Raw genomic sequence first — 8114 nt, 5'->3', positions numbered from 1 at the left:
AAGCCAATGTCCCTTTTTCGTTGCGGTAGTGTAGCACCGATTTGGGTCTTGTAGTTGTGGAAACGTCTTTGTTTGTGTCTTGTTGCCGTGGTTCTACTGGGGCTGTTGTTGAACACAGTTTTTTTTCAATAGGCAACATCCATAATTCAAGCCGTCCTCCATCAAATATTGAAGGGAGAGATGGACATGAGAGGCAGGCAGAGAGCAAGCAACTTAGCTAGCTTCAAACTTCTACTGCTCGGCTAGCTTCGCACCACTACTACTCGGCTCAACTGGCTGGCTCACATTACAATTAGACATTCATCCATGTTTCTAAACATCAAATTTTGAAGTTGTTGCAAACTTCAAATTTCTAAGTGTTTAAGGTTAAGTTTAGGCATTAACTTTGGATTTTTAAGGTTAGGGTTAAGTTTAGGTGTTAACTCTGAATGGTTAAGTTAAGTGTTAAGGTTTGGGATAGGTTTAAAATAAACTTTTTTTTTTGCTAGATTTGAACTTGCAACCTTTGAAATCAGAAGCCAATGCCTATTTGAAGATAACAGCGCTCACTGTTGCCCTAGTGGCCGACTTCCACGTCATCTCCCAACGTCCTTGGACATGCATGGATGTCGAATACTGACTTGTATCACGGGGTGACCTGGCTGACTTGGCTAGCTTCACACTTCTACTACCTGGCTAGCTTCACACTTCTACTACCTGGCTAGCTTCACACTTCTACTACCTGGCTAGCTTCACACTTCTACTACCTGGCTAGCTTCACACTTCTACTACCTGGCTAGCTTCACACTTCTACTACCTGGCTAGCTTCACACTTCTGCTACCTGGCTAGCTTCACACTTCTGCTACCTGGCTAGCTTCACACTTCTGCTTTACTTCCTTTTATGTTTCTTTCTATCTTTTCCCCCAAAACTATTTCAGTTTGCTCCCCTGCAGCTTTGCCCAAGGCATTCTCTCTTCATACAGAGAGAGTGAGACACAGTAGCCTATGTTTCGTTTTGGGGTATTCCTTGAAATAATTACTGCATTTCCTCTTGTAATGTCTTTTTTTTTTTTTTTCTTCAGGTCTTAGTACCTGGATCCAACTCTGATATTCACCCAGCACATCCACTCAAAACATCCTCAGATAATAACTAACCTTGAAGGGAAGTAACGGTCATGTGGCCCTCATCCCTTTCAATAACAACTCCCGTTCCTGCAGCTGTACAGTCAGTCGTGTGTTTGTATTGCATGTTCAACAGACGCTATACTTGTTCAAATGCAGTGTTGTAACCACATGGAAAAGCAGCACAAAACTAAAAAGCTATATAGTGAATGATGCACTGAATAAGAGGCCATTCTCATGTTCAAAACCACACAACGCTTCATATGAAGAAAAAACAACATTCAAAGGCACCTCATCAGAAAATCTAGCCCTTGGCCTTACTGGGTCGAAGATGATAATGTTTTCATAGCAAATAGCTCAGCATCAAACAGTTTCTCTCTTTCTATGTCTCTGGGCTCACTGACTGAATGGAATTGTTTATTTTGTGATGTGCAATCTCCTGACACCGTGCGGCACTGAAAATACAGCATCATATACAAAGAAACCCATGCCAGAGAGAATTGACTGGGGGTAAAGAATACCAGAGTTCAATTCCATTTAAAATCCCATCAATTCAGGAAGTACACTATAATTCCAATGCTTTTCAATTTGGATTTTGAATTTGCTTTAGGTTCTGAATTGAATAGCATTGAAATGAAACTGACCCCAACCCTGGAGAATACAGTAGTTCCCTCCCTTCCTTCAAGCTCTCTCCAGGGCCCACATTCCCAAAGTATCTCAGAGTAGGAATGCTGATCCTAGATCAGCACTCCTATTTTGAGACACTTTGTAAATATGGGCCCAGTTCTCTCTCACTCTCACTCTCTCTCCATCTACACGGTGCTATTGTATCATGAGTTTGATGGTTTTAGTCCTATGAGATTGTGTGGCAATGTTTCTTTTTTTGAAAAAAAAATAAATTATTATACAGAGGCAGTGTTTTGTTTTTACGCACAACTAAGGTTATATAGGCCATACAGTACAGTAATTCCTTTGGGCATGAAAGTTGTAACCTGATTCCAGATCTGTATGTGCTTAGGCCAATTTGTCATGCTGTTGGATAAAAGCACACAATGATCTGGGATCAGGCTAAGTAAAAGTTGTAATTGACCATGTCGAGTTAACCGGCAACATTACTCACAGTGAAGAACAAACTCAATGTAAATATATAGGTCTTTGCACAACCATCTCCATGTCAGTACCATGTGATCTTTACTCAAAACAAAAAAAGGATGATGGAAAAAATAACTTTATATATGTTTTACAATTCTTTGTCTCTAACAAATTGCACTTATTTAAAGATCATTTTTTGTGTTCTGGTTTGAAAGAGCTGTTTTCATGCTCTATGGCTTGAAAGGTCAAGATATTGTATAATATGTATATGTATTTGTATTCATATGCGTATAAATATATGTCTATGTAATTGTCTTTCTGTCTGTCTCTTCTTTTCATCGCAACACTTGACTTCTGAGTGGCGCAGCAGTCGAAGGCACTGCATTTCAGTGCTGGAAGTGTCACTACAGACACTCTGTTTCGAATCCAGACTGTATCACATCCAGCCGTGATTGGGTTGTCCCATACGGCGGCACACAATTGGCCCAGGTTTGGCCGGTGTATGCCATCACTGTAAATTAGATTTAGTTCTTAACTGACTTTCCTCGTTAAATGAAAAAAAAAATATGTAAAGAAAATACTTAATTTGTATGGAAAACCCACTGTTAAATATCAAGACCTGTATGTAAGCTATAGCATTTTCTCAATGGGGAAACATATTTAATATTATACTGGTTGATAAGTTAGCCACTAGCTATACCCTCTCTGAATTGCAAACTTCATTCATATATCATTGATGTCCTCTCCTCTCCTCGCTTCCTCCTTTCCAGTGACACAGGGACAATTGACTCCAGGGTGCCAATTAAAATGATTGGCGCCTTTTATTTGAGAGGGGAAAAGGCGAGGGCCAGGAGAAAGGAGAACAGATGGGTGGCCCAAGGGCAAGGAGGGAAGGAAGGAGCGAGGGTGGTGGGGAGCCCTCCCTGTAGCAGTGGACGGAAGCAGAGAAGATAAACACTAATGGGTTGTCGGGCCAGTGCAACAGGCTTGCATGCGGCTAAAGTTATCATCGCAACTGCGCTTCACAGTGATGCTAAATTCGGAAAAAGGATATTATTGTAAGGTGTCGTAATCGGAATGATTAGAAAAATATTAGTATCAGCAAATGTAATCTTTGCTTGTATGTACTTTTCTTCGTTCTATTGACTAGTGCTGTTGAATCAACGTTGTTTCAATGTAATTTGTCAATCTATTGCGACGTGGAATCAATGTGGAAAATACATTGGATTTGAAAAAGGTAAACAGTACTGGTTTCATCTGATTTCAACCAGCGTTGTAAACATTGAATTAGGGTAAAACTTTAACTTACCTGAATAACAGATTTTTACATCAATCTGATTTCAACTATGTATACCTTGAAATTATGTTGAAAATTACACAAAGAAATGTTAGAAATCATTTTATTCCTGTTATATATATATATATATATATATATATATATATATATCAGGTGGTTGAAATGATATAGAATTTCATATTTGATTTGATCTTGTTTCAATGTTGGTAGTAAAATGGTATGTTTGAAAACATCATTGTTTCAACGTCATGACATCAACCTAAATAAAGAGGAATATTGAAATTAAGTGTGAAGCCACAGTCCAACAATTCCCAATTGAACATTTGACTCCTACTGGTATATGAGGGGTAGTGCACACAGTGAGAACAAGTCCACCATCCAGATGCCTACCTCTGTGTCCTACTCAGATCCCGGAAACAAGATATGTTTGATTCAGCTCAGACATAGTGTCAACCCATTTAGACATGGATCGGCCTCAACTCATTTTGCGTAGACTACATAACTCACATGGAATAGTTGAAAGTAACTCCTATAACTCTTCTTTAACAAGCTGTATGTGAAAGTTAATTTGGAGTGAGGTTGGGTTTATGTATTGTAGGCGGGGCTGGATTAATGCAGGGGCACACCGTGGCTGAAGCTCCAGGGCCCAGGCCCATTTTACAAAATCAATAAAGGAAATACTGTATATATTTTATATACAGTAAATATTAGATATGTAGTATATATATTGTATTTTTATTTATTTACTGCAACTGCCAACCACAGGAGGACTCAGGAGCCCACTCTCAATGAGTGTAGACAGCCTGCTGCTGCTGCTCTGCTAAACATCAGATGGGGGAGGAGAGGAGGTAGGAGGCCCACGTGATTAAATGGGGGGCCCTGCCATGATTGGGGAACTGATTAATAGAAACAAAAGAATAAACTGCATAACAAATAAATGTGACTGGTCAATTGTGTGAGTCAGGGGCTGGGCCCAAGAGGCGCCCCCCCCCCCCCCCCAAAAAAAATTATATATATCCATATTATTTTTTATCCAACCACAGGAGCCCGCTCTCAATGTTCAAAATACAGCAGAGAGCAACATTTTGCTACAGAGGATCAATAGTTTATAAAAGGAAAACCAATTTAAGTTTTATCACAAGCACATACAGGTATCTGCCAAAATAAAGGAAACATCAACATAAAGTTTCTAAAAAAGGTATTTGGCCAATACGAGCTCCCAGAACAGCTTCAATGCGCCTTTGGCATAGATTCTACAAGTAGACCTAAACCATGCCAGGAAAATGCACCCCACACCATAACATATACTTTGCATAACTGTTTACTCAAGTGTTCCCTTTATTTGTGCATTTACCTGTATGCTTACAGTCGGGAAGGCCACAGTTTGGGCAGTTTGGGCCCGCCAAATATACAGCTTGTTGTGTGTTGACCATAGACATATAATCCATAGAAGGGTTCTGTAACCTTTTGACTGTTAAACTCATGGGTGCACTAGCAATGGATGCCAGTCCTGACTTGAATGGGAACTGCCATATATTGATGATATTTCCGTGGTTGGTTGCGGCTGTCGGTTTTTTCATTTGCATAATAAAAGCGGACAGTTTTGGAAAGCCATTGCCTACTGCTGAAAAGAAAAGGATAATCGGTCTGTAGAACAAATAGAAACAAAGCCCAGGGGACTATGGTTTCTTGATCCGGCCCGGTTCAGTATGAAGGCTATGGTCCATGGTTGATTAGATCTTTGGAAGTTTAGAAGTGGTTACCATTAGCCCTATAAATAGGATGACAAAATAATGATATTAATAATACACTTTCAACTTTGGATATTGTCTATTATATACTGTATTGGTAATATACAGTACATATACTATCCAAGCAGAAGATACATCTCCTTCAAATGTTGATATTTGGTTGCATTCACAATTCAATATCCAGTTTGTCTGCAAGTTAATGATTGATATCAAAGTTAAAGAATAGCACTAAAGCAAACTAAATTCAACTTAGATTTTTGGTTGAGATGGATACTTGAATCCAACATGTAAATAACTTATACATTGCATTTTTAAACCAACCAACCATCCTTCATATACAAGGAAATATCCAAAGGTAATAATCTATTATTAATATCGCGAAAGTGGTTTCCTATTTATAGGGCTAACCATCCAATCAAACATGGATGAATGATAGTACACCTATTTACATATGGAAATGAATGTGTCCTTTGGGCAAATCAGATGTCAATGTAGCCTACATAAACCCAACCTCACTCTGAAGTTACTTTCAACTAGTCAATGTTATTTAGGTAGTCTACGCAACTTAGTATGGCATCTGATCAATGTCTCAATTGTGTTACCATGATAGCTAAGCCGAAATGAACACAACTTGCTTCCAAACTAAGAAGCGTATGTAGAGGTGGACATCTGGATGGTAGACTCAATTGAACTGAAGTGCATTACCAGTCACTGTTCAGGTAGAAATGGTTGCTGTTCCTTCAAATTTTATTGAAAAAAACAACTATTTATTTAAGTTGTTAGCATGGCGTTGAAACAAATTATTCAAAAATACCATTTTACTATCAACAAAATAAAATATGTTTAATTAAATCTAAAATTCAACATAATTTCAACCACACAATATACTCTATATTATACTATATACCCTATTGTGGAATTTTCAACACATTTTTAACGTATACATAGTTGTGATGATTATTTTGAAATTCGATTGAGGTAACAACCTGTTGTTTACAGTGTTCAATGTTTACAACGTTGGTTGAAATGAGATGAAAACAGTACTGGTTGATTACTTTTTTCAAATGTAATGTATTTTCCATGTTGATTCCACGTCACAATACATTGCCAAATTACATTGAAACAACATTGATTCAACCAGTATGTAGTCAGTTTAGGCCTGTGTGCATGGGTGCGTGCGTGTCAGTTAGCCTAGTGGTTAGAGAGACGAGCCATAAAATGGAAGGTTTGCCAGTTCGAACCCCAGGTCGGACGTGAAGTGAGCTCTTAACCATAGTTTTGCTGGTATCAAATCCTAGATGCCATTGCCTGCCATTGTGCCCTTGAGCAAGGCACTTAACCCCCCCCCCCATGACAACAATTGCTCCAATGGTGCCCAGTATGGCAGCCCTTCAATTCAATCTCTCCAAACCGTATGTGTGTATTTTGGAGGGGTTGGTTTAAAACGTCAATAATTGTGCACAACTGACAAATAAAGTGATCTTAATCTTAGTGTTATGCATGTGTGTGTAGAACCCAGACCTTTAGCCACGCATCACTGTCCTGTCCACCCCCCCTCCCGAAAAGCAGCTCTGAGACCCATCAGGGCCCTGCACTAATTACGGTCACTAATTGGGGGTCGTCCAAGGCCAGGGACCTCTCCACACCTGCACGGTCATGTGACATTCAAAGAGGTGCGTGGGGTCAGGGGTCAGAGGTGCAGGAAGAGAGGGGAGGGGGAGATCAGCTGTGAAGGTCCTCTGGATTATAGAGAGAGACTTGAGGAAGTACATGTGTGTGTAAGGAGAGAGAGACAGGGGGTGAGGGAGCACCTCTTGGGGTTAATTGCCGGGTGACCTTAGTGGGCAGGACAGCCCTCACCCCTCCTCATCCCTCCCACACTCCTCCCTTAGCCTGCCTGCTTTTCTCAGCCCAGGGTGAAATGATGGCTGCTTGTTTTGACATGCTTCACACAAGAGGCTGACTGACTTAGCCCTACGAAAGAAAGAGCCCGGCTGCATTCCTGAGACCAGCCCGACCGACCAGGGCTCTCAACAGACAGGCAGGGCGGGAGGGGAGGGGGGGGACCATTAGGGAATCTCTCACGCACGCACGCATACACACACACACACACACACACACACACACACACCTCCATCTATTCTATTCTTCTCTTTCAAACAAGCTTGCACTGCTACAGAAGGATTGGGAGGAACAGTGTGAAAGGTTATCTTTGGTTTCGAAGAGAAAGACGCAGAGCTGAAGAGGGCATCTTTTTAGTCCCCATTGGTGTGCAGTGCACGGTCTTCGCCCCTTGTCTTTCTTTGGCACCTTTTGATGATGCGTAAACAAGGAAGTGCATAGTGAAGTAAGAGGGGGACACATGTCAATGGGTGAGAAAAGACCACAACATCATGTTTGTTTGGGGAAGTGGTCAATGGGTTTTATTATGTCAATTCTGAAAAGTTGCATTCACTTGTTGTTGTGGTTAGGCGAAAACACTTATAAAGAGTAAAACATTTTTTTTTATTAGATAAACAAAAACAACCATATTCCATGGTTGCTTAGCATTTATCTATGTCAATGTGTTTCATACTATACATCAGATCATTACAATTGTCCTCATTGACAGAGGTTGTGATAATTGTTGGAAAAGATTGATGGTCGTCTACCTTCCATACGTTCATAATTTGACCAAATATTTAGGAAGAGGTCATCATTTTATGGAAACATGGAAAAAGTGTTAAGCAAAGTTCGGTCCAAAAAACCCACATTTTTCACCAAATCAAATACATTTATTGTGTTTGAGGTGATGCTTGTATCCAAACCAAAGTAGATAATTTAAAGATTGTTCTATACATCATTTGTTGTCTCTATAAGCCTCAATATGAGG

Source organism: Oncorhynchus mykiss, chromosome 21, assembly GCF_057628025.1.
Source record: "Oncorhynchus mykiss isolate SJ-2025 chromosome 21, ASM5762802v1, whole genome shotgun sequence".
Lineage (NCBI taxonomy): Eukaryota > Metazoa > Chordata > Actinopteri > Salmoniformes > Salmonidae > Oncorhynchus > Oncorhynchus mykiss.
The sequence above is the reverse complement of the archived record's forward strand: the minus strand, read 5'-3'. Positions refer to the sequence as shown.